At 47.6% G+C, this 12,895-nt stretch overlaps 2 long non-coding RNA genes across 2 annotated transcripts in view; one reads left to right on the forward strand and one right to left on the reverse strand.

Annotated features, from left to right (window-relative positions):
- Positions 1-9,987: 9,987 nt before the first annotated feature.
- Positions 9,988-11,498, reverse strand: LOC115078774. The gene is made up of 2 exons (XR_003853152.1): positions 11,361-11,498; positions 9,988-10,233 (listed from the first exon to the last, which is right to left on the reverse strand). It is a non-coding gene; the product is annotated as an uncharacterized LOC115078774 (long non-coding RNA).
- Positions 11,499-11,613: 115 nt separating this feature from the next.
- LOC115078775 overlaps positions 11,614-12,895 on the forward strand; it is a 30,034-nt gene continuing 28,752 nt past the window's right edge. The window contains exon 1 of the long non-coding RNA XR_003853153.1: positions 11,614-11,731. This is a non-coding gene — a long non-coding RNA (uncharacterized LOC115078775). The remainder of the gene's footprint in view (positions 11,732-12,895) is intronic.

Here is a 12,895-nt window from a genome sequence, read left to right on the forward strand (position 1 = left end):
GAAGCCCTTGTTAACTCGAATAGCTAGCAAAGACGAAGACCTTAAGTATCCGGTGAGGATGACGTCATCTCAGGGGACGCCCCTGAGGTTCGCGCCACAGCTGGTACTTGAGTCGGGGCCGCGCCACACGCACGCCCTTAGGCCTCAGGAGAACATGGCGGAAGGCAGCGACTCTAGCCGGTCCGGGGACGCCGGAGGAGGTTGGCAAGATGACGCAGCAGCAGCCAAACTTCCATCAACCCAAGAGGGAGTCGCCAAAGAGGTAAGGAAGGGCGGAGTGGAGACGTCGGGCAGCGATGGTCGCAACACTTTCCTCATAGGGGAATCGTTCCATCCCCTTTACCATCGTGGTCACCCTTCTCTGACCGTTTTCTAATTCTGCTATATCTTTCTTGAGACGCGGTGAGCAGAACCGCACACAATATTCAAGTTGAGGTCGCACCATGGAGGGATACAGAGGCGTTATGATATTCTCTGTTTTACTCTTTATTCCTTTCCTAATAATCCCTAGCAATCTGTTTGCTTTCTTGTCCACCACTGCATACTAAGCAGAGGATGTCCATTGATCTTCATGAACGATGGACTATGGCACCTCTAGGTTAATGCACCTTAAGCTTTAAACCGTATCCTCTATTGTATTTTCTTGATTATTACCACCTTTTACTTCCTTCCAGCTACATAAGCTTCCAAGTTCTTTCTCCTTGTTGAATGTAACTTTGCCTTATTCACCTCTAGTGTTTAATTTACTTTAGTTACGCTCTAGTTATACCCTTGTTAAATGTAAACCGATCCGATATGGTTATTACTATGAAGGTCGGTATAAAAAAAAGTGTTAAATAAATAAATAAATGTCAACCTATTTCCTGACGTTGTTCCTGAGTCTAACCCCTTGGAGCTCCATATCATGACCCCTGGTACTACAGCTTCCTTTCCACTGGAAAAGGTGTGATTCTTGTGCATCATTAATTCCTTTCAGGTATTTCAAAGTCTGCATGATAGTTGCCCTGTCTCTCCTTTCCTCCAGGTTGTACATATTTAGGTTATTGTGGTGCAGATCTTGGCACCATTTTGGTCGCCCTTCTCTGGACCACCTCCATCCCGCCTCTGTCCCCTTTTGAGATGCGGACTCCAGAACTGAACACAGTACTCCAGGTGAGGCCTCACCAAGGACCTGTACAGGGGCATCATCCCCTCCTTTTTCCTGCTGGTCCTGCCTCTCTCCCTGCAGCCCAGCGTCCCCCCTTGCCCTTAACCACCGCCGTGTCACATGGAGTCTGATGACCTGAAGGCAGCAGTCGCCCCAGTGCCTCTCTCCCGGTCTGTGCACACCGTGTACAGCTCCTCTGCTTTCCTGCTCCACAAACGCATGACTCTGGCACTGAATCCCAGCTGCCACTCCTCGAGCTTTCTTACCTCTCCTCTCATTCTCTGCACTCCTTCAGGCATGGCCTCTCTGCTGCAGATCGTCGTGTCAGCCTCAAAAAAGGCAAACTTTACCGTCTAACCCTTCCGCTCTGTCGCTCACACCAGCCCCCCAGGAACGGTGGTTGGTACCCAGGTTCTGGATCATCCCGTGAAGACCCTCATTCTGTTTCCCTCCCCGACCTTCCCTCTCTGTCTTCCTCCTGGATGTCGTTTATCTCCCCCCCCCCCCACCCTTTCCTCACATCTCTGTGTTCTTCCATCCCTCTCTCTCTGGCTTCCTTTTCCTCTCCCTCTCTCCACCCCTCCATTCTCTCTCCTCGTTCTTCCTTCCTCCCCCTCCCCCCTCCCTTCTCCGTTAAACTCAGGGACCTGGGCTCTTGCTCAGCACGGCCTTGCGATGGTTTTTCTTATTATTTCTAGCTTGCCCCTAGCTCTTTGCTCATTAGAATCTCACCTCCCCGCCAGCCCTCTCTCATCTCCCACCATGGCCGGTATCAGGGCCCCCCCTGGCAGTGATGCCCCCTCGCCGTCCCCAGCGCAATAACCTGCTCATCCAGCTCAAACCAATAAAAGGCACAGGCAATAAAGAATCCAATCAAAATTAAAACCGGAAGATGCGGGGGCCAAGCTCTTCGCCCAGAGTTATATGAGCTTTTTTAATCAAGGCCTGGGTTGTCAGGGTGAGGGGATTCAGGCTTCCTGAGCCATGCGCACATCGGAGGCTCGGATGACAGCTGCTGTGAGTGATCGATGGCCCTTCATCCAGGCCTAGCTTGTCAGAGGGGCCCAGATCCTCCGCCGGATTGATATTCATCAAAAGACAGGGAGAGGACAGAAGACGATAACATTTAGCGAGATGTGTAGGGGATGGCAGAGGAAAGCATTCCTGAATTGCTCAGCTTCCTCCTGTCCCCTTATAGAGGCGGCAGTGGGGAATAAAAGCCCCACCTGCCCCCCCCCCCTTAACGGAGTAAACAGGATCCGGCAGGGTGAGCCCCCCCCCCCTCACCCCTTTTATTAAACCGATGTAAGAGTAATCCCAGAAAGGAGTCGCACAGTTTTCTGCACACTCAGGTGCCGCAGCAGGGCTGGATGGTCCTCGCAGCCCACGGAGATTCCAGTTTCCTCCGGGAGCTTAGCAGAGACATCAAGTGAGACTGTGGCAAGTCTCAGAGAGAAGCACAGAAACTAGATGGGTGGGTAGCCACGGGTTGGTGGTGGTGGCTGAGCAGGGAGGTTCATCCGCATTCTGTGAACGCCGTCTGCAATGGGTCTCCAGGAAGAGGGGGTGCCATTTGAGCTTCCGTAACTGCGGTGCATCTGATGCCTAACGATCTTTCTCTTTTTAATTCAATATGGAAATGCTTGATGCAGTTGATTCATTTTTTTTTAAACCGCTGCGTGTCCGATGCTGCATTATTGATTGCTACTGCAACGTTAATATTTGTTATCGAAAAAAGCGGATTTTTCTGGGTCATCCCGATGCCTTTTATTGGAGCAGTGTGACTAGGGCTGATCTGTCAGTTTTTCCCAGTAGAGCGAGGTGCATGGTGGAGTGCCCCGGGGGTCTGCCCTAGGACCAATGTGCCTTCAACGGTTGCCTCTCTCTCCACCAGGCTAACAGGTTAAACTTCACAGGGCCAGCACCGCAGGGCAGCTGGAGCACACCTAGCGGGCAACAAGGTGTCAGCAATCTCTCACGACGGACCTAAGCAGGAATATTAACATGATCTAGAAAAAGGAGCCAGGAGCGAGGCAATCAGATCTGCAAGTGGCACAAAATTATTCAAAGTAGCCAAAGCACACGCGGATGGTGAGGAATTGCAGGAGGACCTGGAGAGAATGGGGGACCGGGCACCTAAATGATAGATGAAATTTAGTGCGAACAAGTGCAGAGTGAGGCAGAGAGGGAACAAATATCCAGACTATATGCCCACATGCTGGGATCCACATTTTGAGTTACCATTCAGGAAAAAGGCTTTGGAGTCAGAACACTGAAATCCTTAGCTTGGCATGCGGCAGTGCTGAGAAGAGCAAACAATGTTAGGAAAAATTCAGAAGGGAAGAGAAAAATATAAACTGGAAATATCATCATGCTTCTGTACAAATCCACTGCGCGACCCAGGCCAGCGCTTCCAGAGTCCTGGGCGGTCGGGGGCTGTCCTTGGCCCGCGAAAGGTCCCTGTCCAATGATGCTACTGGTCCAGGTCACCCCCTTGCCCTCAGGGGCTTTCTCCACTCCCCTTTCTGGATGTGGGGGGGACGACGACGACTCTGGGGACCTTCTCAAAATGTGAATGTGAGTCTATTAAAGGACTCTTTATTAGGACGGCAAAATGTTCACATAAGTGGAGAAATCGCAAGCAAAATGGTGTTGGTAAACCTTATTCACTAGCCTTGCCTACATCTGCTTCAATGGCAGGGGAAAAGACTGATACTTCACGCATATCCAGCATAGCTCTCGGCTTCAACGGCAGGGGAGAAAGTCTGATACTTCACTTTCAATGCATATCCAGCATAACTCTCTGCTTCAATGGCAGGGGGAATGAAGAAAAGGGGATCTATATACAGACAAAAACCAACAAGGACTGGATTATTTAGTCTGGGTAAACAAATAAGCATGGGTGTAGCTTGCTTATTGCGGCGGTTACTGCCCCTAACTAATTAAGCTAGATATTTCAGTTAGATGCAGTTCCAACACTGCTCTCTCATTAATGGTGGGGGTGGAAGGGAAATAGAACCAAAAGGTTACTAAGAGCCAAGAGTAACAGATAAGTATGAGGAAAAAAAAAAAGTGTGAAACTTGCTGGGCAGACTGGATGGACCGTTTGGTCTTCTTCTGCCATCATTTCTATATTTCTATATGTTTCTATGTTTAAGACGTTGTACAGCTACGATAATGAGCACCTCTGTGCTCTCCCCTCCCCCGCCCAAAACTCGCACACACCTCCATTCTCGGAGCACCATTTCCACTGCAAGGTGGGACTTTCATTCTACTACATTAATGGTATTGTCTGGTTTTTTTTATTTAATTTGTTGTAATCTTCCTTGAGACGGAACCTCAAATGTCCAGCAATAAATAAACAAGATGGCGGCCTGGGGCCCAATGGAACGACAGCAGCCAATAAGAGGGACAGTGTGAGCTGCCAATGAAAGTTGGGGGTTGTCAGCAGGTGGGAAGGGCAGCAGCGGTGTGGCTTCTACCACCCCCCCCCCCCGACTTCAGCTTGGTGCTCGTTTTACCTGCCCCTTGCGATGGCTCTGGATGCAGTTCAGTTTGCTCCATCTCAGAAAAGATATAGAAGAACTAGGGAGGCAATAAACGGGTACAGAATGTCTCCCTTACGAAGGAAGACTGAACAGGTTCGGGCTCTTCAGCCTGGAGAAGAAACGACTGAGAGGGGATATGATAAGAGGTCTATCACATCACCAGAGGTGTAGAACAAGTTAACAGGGAGTAGTTATTTACCGTATCAAACAATGCTAAAAGATTAGAGGACATGCCATTAAAATAATTGATAGCAGTTTAATACACATTTAAGAAAGTATCTTAAATCTGAGAATTGTATGCAGTTCTGGTCCCACATCTCAAGAAAGACATAGCAGAATTAGAAAAGGTACACAGAAGGGTGACCAAGATGATAAAGGGGATGGAACAATTCCCCTAAGAGGAAAGGCTAAAAAGGTTAGGACTCTTCAGCTTGGAGAAGAGATGGCCGAGGGGAGATAAGATAGAGGTCTATAAAAGAATGAGTGGAATAGAACCAGTAAAACGTTAATCAGTTGTTTACTCTTTTGAAAAGTACAAAGACCAGGGGGACACACAATGAAGCCGGGCAGTTTGAAAGGCGCCAAGCCAGCAGGCGCTTGTGATGGGGAGGGCTACCCACCATTGCTGATCACCTTGTAACAGTAACATCCAAGGTAAAAAGACAAAAAAAAATTGAAAAAACTGCCTTTGAAACTGAGAAGAGATTTCTGTGGGGAAAGCCATGATTCTGAGACCCGCCCCCTCCCCTGACATCATCGCAAACGGATCCGGGCAGTTTGAAAGGCGCCAAGCCAGCAGACGCCACGCGCCAAAGGGGTGCGACAAAGGGGCACTCCCCTTTGTGCACCCCTTTGTGTTATTTGTTTAATATGCTCCTTGTTATACCTTTTGCTTAATTGTTAAGAACTTTGATTTTGATGATTTTATTTTTGTAATCTCTTAGCCTCAGGTACAAAAATTTTAGATTGTAAGCCCTTTTAGGGGATAGTGAATTACCTATTGTACCTTATTGTAAACCGATGTGATATCTCTTTTTGAAATGAACATCGGTATATAAAAATCGTAAATAAAAAATAAAATAAAATGAAGTTACTGGGCAATACATTTAAAACTAATAAGAAAAAATATTTTTTACTCAACGCATAATTAAGCTCTAGAATTAGTTGCCAGAGGATGTGGAGAAAGCTATTAGTGTAGCTACGTTTAAAAAAGGTTTGGAGAAGTTCCTGAAGGAAAAGTCTATTAAGCATTATTAAGGTGCTGAAGCAGAAATGCACTGCTTATCCCTGGGATAAGCTGCTTGGAACCTGTCTGCCCCCTGGGATCCTGCCAGGGACTTGTGACCTGGCTTGGCCACTGTTGGAAACAGGATACTGGGCTTGATGGATCTTTGCTCTGACCCAGTATGGCAAGCCTTTTGTTCTTATCTCTTCAGTCCATGCACAGTCTCAAGCTGTGGAATTTGTTGTCGGAGGTTGTGGTCAAGGCCAGTAGTGCGGCTGAGTTTCAGAAAGGGCCGAGCAGATTTCTAGAGGACAGGCCCATAAGCAGCCATTAGTCAGGTAGGCTTGGGGAGCCCTGTTAGGATCTGCTGGGTACTTCCAGGTGACCCCAACTCTTTCACAAGTTCCTTCTTCAGATATCAACCTGCAGAGATTTCTGGTTTCTCCAGGATCAAGAGGACCGTAAGAAGTGAGCAGTACAAATGCCAAACAGCAAAGGAGAGCGTGAAAAGGTTTTGTTTTTTAAAACAGTAAAGTGGGCAGACTTGAGTCAGGAGGCACTGATTGCCCGCATGCCGATCATCTGATGGGCTCATTTTTACGCACTCGATTTTTAGCTCCAAAGGGACAAGTTGGGAGGGTAACTTCAAAAGATCAGCGTGGGCGTCCACGTGCACGCAGCTCCCGGTGCTCGCACATGGACGCGCCGATTTTTATAACGTGCACGCATCGCCGCCCGCCATGTTATAAAATCCTCCACCCGTGCGCACATGCACGCCCGAGTGCCGACTCCCGCGCATAAGGGGGGGGGGATTTTATTACATGCACGCGGCGATGCGATAGGCCCCAATCCCAGTTCCCTCCCAGTCCGCTCCAATAAAGGGCTTTTAAAATTTGCAGGGCTTTTAATGGGACCTGACCTGGATAAATTCTGCTTGACTTACTGAGCAGATCCTCTCTCTCTGGGCACAGATGACTGCTCTCTTGCTGGCTCTCCCCCTTGTTTTGAGTCTTTAATTCATTTGCTCTTCCCCTGCCTGGAGTAGCTGCCCTGCACCCTCACCTTTTCCCACCCCTCTTCCTTCTGGAGCTCTTGGCTCTTTCAAGGTGCCTACAGACAGGTTACCCCCACCCCGTGCCTGATTCCCATCTACTGGTCGCTCGAGATCCTCCGAGTCTATCCCATATCCTTCTGAATTCCGCCACTGCTTTAGTCTTCGCCGGTTTTCCATCAATCTCTTCGTGAAAAAACAAAACGAATTCCTGCAGATGTTCCAGAGTCACCCCCCCTCCTGGATCTACAGCTTCCTTTCCACTGGAAAAGGTTTGATTCCTGTGCATTATTATTAAAAGTCTATCATGGCTCCCATGGCCTCATCTCGTATGGCTTTTGGTGCAGGCCCTGCACCGTTTTGGTTGCTTTACTCTGGACATTCTTTAGCCTCTCCCTGTCCTTTTAGAGACAGAGAAACATCCTCTCAAGAGTGTCCCTGGATTCTCCTCCGCCCAGCTTCACATCCTCACCCCTTATCCTTGAGTTTCTTTTTCTACCCACCTTTACCTTCTGGAACCCTGCTAGATGTCAGAGTTTCTGGGATCCTGTATATTATGAGTTCTTTAAGCCTTCCTTGCTGTCTCATTAAAATGCAGAAGTCACAGCCTTCCTATTGTTATTTTATCCCCCAAACTCCCTTTCTGGAGAGCTTTCATTTGCAGTGGGGTGTCTTCTCTCATCTCCCTGCCACTGAAGTGCTAATGCAGCTGGCACAGATCAGTGCAGCCGTTTGGGGGCCTTCTGTCGTCCGGTCCGCTCCTCCCAGGGCACCGTGCAGCATGCCATCTGCGCCCTCCTGCTTTCCTATCTGTTAAACGGGGGACGCCAAGGGGGGACTTGAAAGCTTCACAGTACGCACATTTGCATGCTAATAAATGCAAAATCTCCCTTCCCCTCTGGTGCACCAAACAGACAAAGTCACTTGAATTAAATAAAAAGCAAAGTGGCCCATAGTTACAAACTGAATTTATAAAAAGGGAATGAGGAAAAATTATTGCCTCTGGAGCTCAATAAAATATGAATAATCTTCCTTCTGAAAAGGAGATTAAACAGGACGATTTCAAACAAGCAGAAGCCTTCCGTAGAAATACTGGGTGGCTGTCCTGGCAAGGGGCTAGGGAAGGGTACAGGATCAGGTTTGCTTGTTTATTTATGTATATTTAAATATCTCCATTCCAATTACGATCACGGCAGTTTACAATAATAAAACATACATAAAATTATCAAAAAACAAAAAAAGCAATAATAAGCCATGTACCAAAACAATTCAAATAAAAACAAATTAAAACAATATTAATACATGTGACAAAGCATACAACAGTAGTGAAAAACTAACACAACATATCTGAAACCTGCTAAAAAAGCTTCTGGTTATCCCTTCAACTGTAGCTTAAGTTACCTCCTAAGCTATCGTAAAGAGCCAGGTCTTTAATTCCTTTTGAAACCTCTTGCCGTCAGCTTTTCTGGCATTGTATTCCATAATGTTGGGATCTGCCACAGACATTTATTTATTTAAAATTGTTTATATACCGACATGGCCTGGTCCTGACTTCGCTTATATGTGCGCTTCGGAGAGAGGGTATGGATAATAATCCTTCGTTGGCCGATTTTTGGAGGGGGAGTGAAAATATAAGGCTGTGCCTAGCCATTCAGATTCCTTTGTGCTCACTCTTTTATGTATAAGGAGTAGAATTTTATATTGCATTTGGAATTTTGTAGGAAGCCAGTGTAATGATAACAAAACAGGAGTTATGTGATCATATTTTTGCAACCTGTGAGAACCTGTGCTGTAGTGTTTTGCAGCATTTGTAATGATCTCAAGGTAGGTGCAGGTAGACCACAAAACAGCAAATTGCAGGGTCTGTATTGGAAAAGATCAATGTCTGAAGGATTGTGCGCAAGTCATTAAACTCTGAAAGGGGTTTCAGTCGTCAGCGTATCTGTAATTTGTTATACCCAGGTTTTATTATGGTATCTATATGTTTGTTCATAGACAAATTATCAAGCATTACGCTTAGGTCACGCATATATTCAGTAAATTCACTTAATTGTGAACCGAAATTGAAAAACTGTGGTTTATCTATTACTTTCTTTCTATGTAACCAAATCATTTCTGTTTTCTGTGTGTTCAAAATCAATCTAATGTGAGATAGTAAAGTTTGGATGGTTGCCATGAATATATTTATGGATTTGAAAGTATGATCAATAGAATTTTCTACTGAAATAAAAATACGGTAATGTAATCTTAAACCTGGGAGTAGTTTGCATAGTGACAATAAGTAAATGTTAAATAAGGTAGCAGATAGGCTTGAGGCTAAGGGTTGGATTAAGTGTGAATGTTGGGTTTAAGGCTTTGGGTTAGGGAAGGGTTAACTGTAGGATTAGGTTTAGTATTATGCTTAAGGATTAGACTCAGGGTTAGGGTTAACAATTAAGGTTAGTGTTAGGGTTAAGAATTAGGCTCAGGGTTAGTGTTAAGGATTGGGTTTAGTGCTAGGGTTAAGGATTAGATTTATGGTTAGTGTTTAGTGTTAGGGTTAATGATTAGGTTTAGAGTTGAGAATTAGGCTCCGGGTTAAGGTTAATGATTAGGCTCAGGATTAGGGTTAAGATTAAGTTTAGGTGAGTGTTAGGATGAGAAGATCGGATGCAGCTCTTTTCCTGCTGCCCTATCCAACACCTGACAGAGCACCTGCAATTGTAAAACAGCTGAAGAACTCTAGAGCAAGGACTCGGAAGTGCCCGGTCTTGCCCTGTTCTGTGCTTGCCGAGCCACATGGAGGTGGCATGTCTTATAAGAGACATCACTTAAAGATCCAGTTGACAGGCGGTGTTGGCAGATTAGGACTGAGGTGCAGTGGGAGCAAGACACAGTGTATGGCACCCAGGTACCTTCTAAAATGTTCTGCAATCCTGCAATCCCCCTTCCCCTAAGCCTTCCCTTGCCAAAACCACACCAAAACAGAGCTAAAGGATTGCGTGAAGATTCCAGATTCAACACCATTTTTAAGTACATTAATTTTATATCTTTTTATTTCTTGTTGCTTTATGATTATTGGTTTCTTTATTGTACAGAAAATACTCCATGACAGAGATAAATGAGATAAACAGCAAAGGAGGGATTCTTCTATTTTTTTTCTTTTTTCATCTTGGCTAGGAAGCGAGAACATGTTCCGTCAAAATAGAATCGGATGCATCTGGGGCCTTCCGAATTGTCTGCTTTGTCAATCCATCTGTTGATCCTTTGCAAGGAGAACTTTCTGTAATTACACAACAGAGAATGATTGTAACCGGAATTGAAACTGCTACGCAGAGCTGGTTACTAAGCTGCTGCATTATTCAGTTATTTAAATGTGAAGTTATTAAAACTGTGGCAGGTGAGAAGGGACTTTCTGAGGGAGGGGCCGTGCGCATGGAGGAGAATGCCAATCGGGCCCCCTCAGGACGGAAATTTGATTTTCTCTGCCTCCGTTCTAGGAAACGCCAAACATTTGAGCGGACGGCGCATTTGCTAGGGCTCCAGCTGCAGGCGACCACGTGCTGGGAAGCCGGGACTGGGCAGGATGAGGTCCGCAAGGAGCTAGTGTGAACATCCTGCTCTTGTACCCATCTCCCACCGTCCTGGTCTTTAGGGAAAGGGTTCTCTGCACAGGACAGGTCTTGCACTGCGAGATCCACCTGGGGTTGCCAACTGGCTCCAGATTTTCAGGACAGGTTGATCCAGTCCTGGTTTTACTCCCCTGCATGCAGGGTACTTAATAGTCCTGCTTTTCTTAGGGAATGCAATAGGGAAATCAGAATAAGCCCCAGCATGCAGTGTGGTAAAGCCAGGACTGGATCAACCTGTCCTGAAAATCAGGAGCCGGTTGGCCACCCTAGGTCCACCAGGCATTTCAGGGACCCATCACCATATGCCTCATTGTTGGGACTGGGGTGGAATTCCAGTTTCCAGGAAGCATCTGATGTCAGTACGGTGGGGGCAAGGAGTTATAGTCTTATCTAACGGACTGATTGCCCTTTCCTGGCGCACGACTCAAGCAGTGGCACTGATTGTAGGAGGAGTAGTGCCTCCTCCTTCCAGGGCCACTTCTTCCATTAGGCTAACTAGGCGGTCACATAGGGTGCCATTATATATATATATTTTTATTTTTTTTTTGGGGGGGGGGGCATAATTCTTTAAGTGCTGCCTACCCACTTTTAAGGCAGGGCACCACAAGAGAGAAGATAATGGATGCTGGGTAGATGTTGGGGGGTGAAGACAGAGAGGAAGCTGGATGGGTGGGGAAGAGAGAGAGGGTGATGAGCAGGTAAGGGTGGGATGGATCGAGAAAGAGAGAGAGGATTCTGGTTACTCCCTTCTCAGCCTGGGCTCTGAAGTTTAATTTACCCCTTTGAACATGTGCTGCGTGTCCAGCTCGTCCCCATTCTTGTCTTACCCGCCCCGTCTGCCGCCCGTGCCTTTCGGAAGCGTCGCGGGGGCTGGCGGGAGACTGACATCACGGGGCCCCTTCCAGTGCCACGCGGGACTCCCTTCTCCCGCGCCGAACACTTGTCAAAGGAAGAGGAGTACGTAAACGGCCGCGCATGGAAGCGCGCGACCTGACACGCCGGCCCCGGCCGTGCGGGAGATAATAATTGCAATCTTCGTCGGACGCTGCTGGCAGGCGTTGGCCACGTCCGAGCCAGTTCTCCTGAAAAGGTGTTAATTGGCCCCCTCGAGGACGGCAGTAAGCCCGTGTACCTGCTCGGCACTGACGGGTAAAGGAATCGTTAGCGCCGCGGTGACATGTCACACAGACGCCTGCAAAGGTCACCCGTTCTCATGTAGCATTAATTAACCTGACCTGCGATAAGGGCTGTCAGCCTGACGGCGGTGCCTTTTGTCGTGGCGCCTGCTGGCGGCGTTCTGACAGAGAGCGCGCGTCACGCGGCCCGCGCAGGCCAGGGCACACTATGGGGTCTGAAAGCTTCCCTTGCAAAAGAGTGACCGAGCGCCGCAGGGGAGAAGGAGCTGCGGGATCGCAAACGCTTGGGGGGGGGGCAGCCCCAAACGGTAACGGAAGCCTGTCAGAGAAAGAAGGGGGATCTGAAGGGGCGGGAGAGGAAACGGGGCCTTGCACTCTAGGGGGCCCCAGAATTACGCAACAGATTTTTACTTTTTTTTTTAAGGAGGGGGAGCCGTTTTAGCGAGAAAATGACTGCGTTTTATCTAAATCCTCCTGCAAGGTTTATTTCCTTTGGGAATTCGGTTATGCGGACACAAAGGCTTGCGAATGGAGGGAAGAGGATCTCGTACGGCTCTCTATGGGGTCCCCCAATAACTGCCTCACCCAGGGGCCACCACAGGCCTGGTGGCACCACTGAGAGAGGCGCGGCAGAGGAGCAAGCGACAGAGGGGGCGAGCTAAAGAGATTGGTTTTATTATCGTGCATAGTTTTTTATTTTAAGAGTCTGTCCGTGAAGGCCCTTAATGCTGCTAAGAGAACAGGTCGCCACGTGTCTAATATTGATCCTACACTCTTTATTTTGTCAAGATTTGTGACCTCGGAGCAGACCTCTGCCCCTTCTTGGCATCCGGGCCTCCCTCCGTTGGCCTTCTTCCCAGTTCTCCTATTGATGACTACTTCCATTCATGTACATTTTCCTCCCTTTCAATTCGGTGTTTGCGTTTAACGTGGTGATGGAGATAAACCGTCAGCGCTGGTCTCCTCCCCTGGGGGCTTTAATTCAGATTCTGTGGAAACCTCTGACACTGATATCTATCTATCTATCTATCTATCTATCTATCTATCTATCTATCTATCCATCCTTCAGGACTTGGAGTGGCGTTGCCGTTTGGATTTAAAAGCAATCTGTGCAGCCCTTGGATGCATGTGAGCGTCCTGGAAGGAAGGCTTTTTAATGATAGCACACACAGGAGTG

Source organism: Rhinatrema bivittatum, chromosome 16 (assembly GCF_901001135.1).
Source record: "Rhinatrema bivittatum chromosome 16, aRhiBiv1.1, whole genome shotgun sequence".
Taxonomy (NCBI): domain Eukaryota; kingdom Metazoa; phylum Chordata; class Amphibia; order Gymnophiona; family Rhinatrematidae; genus Rhinatrema; species Rhinatrema bivittatum.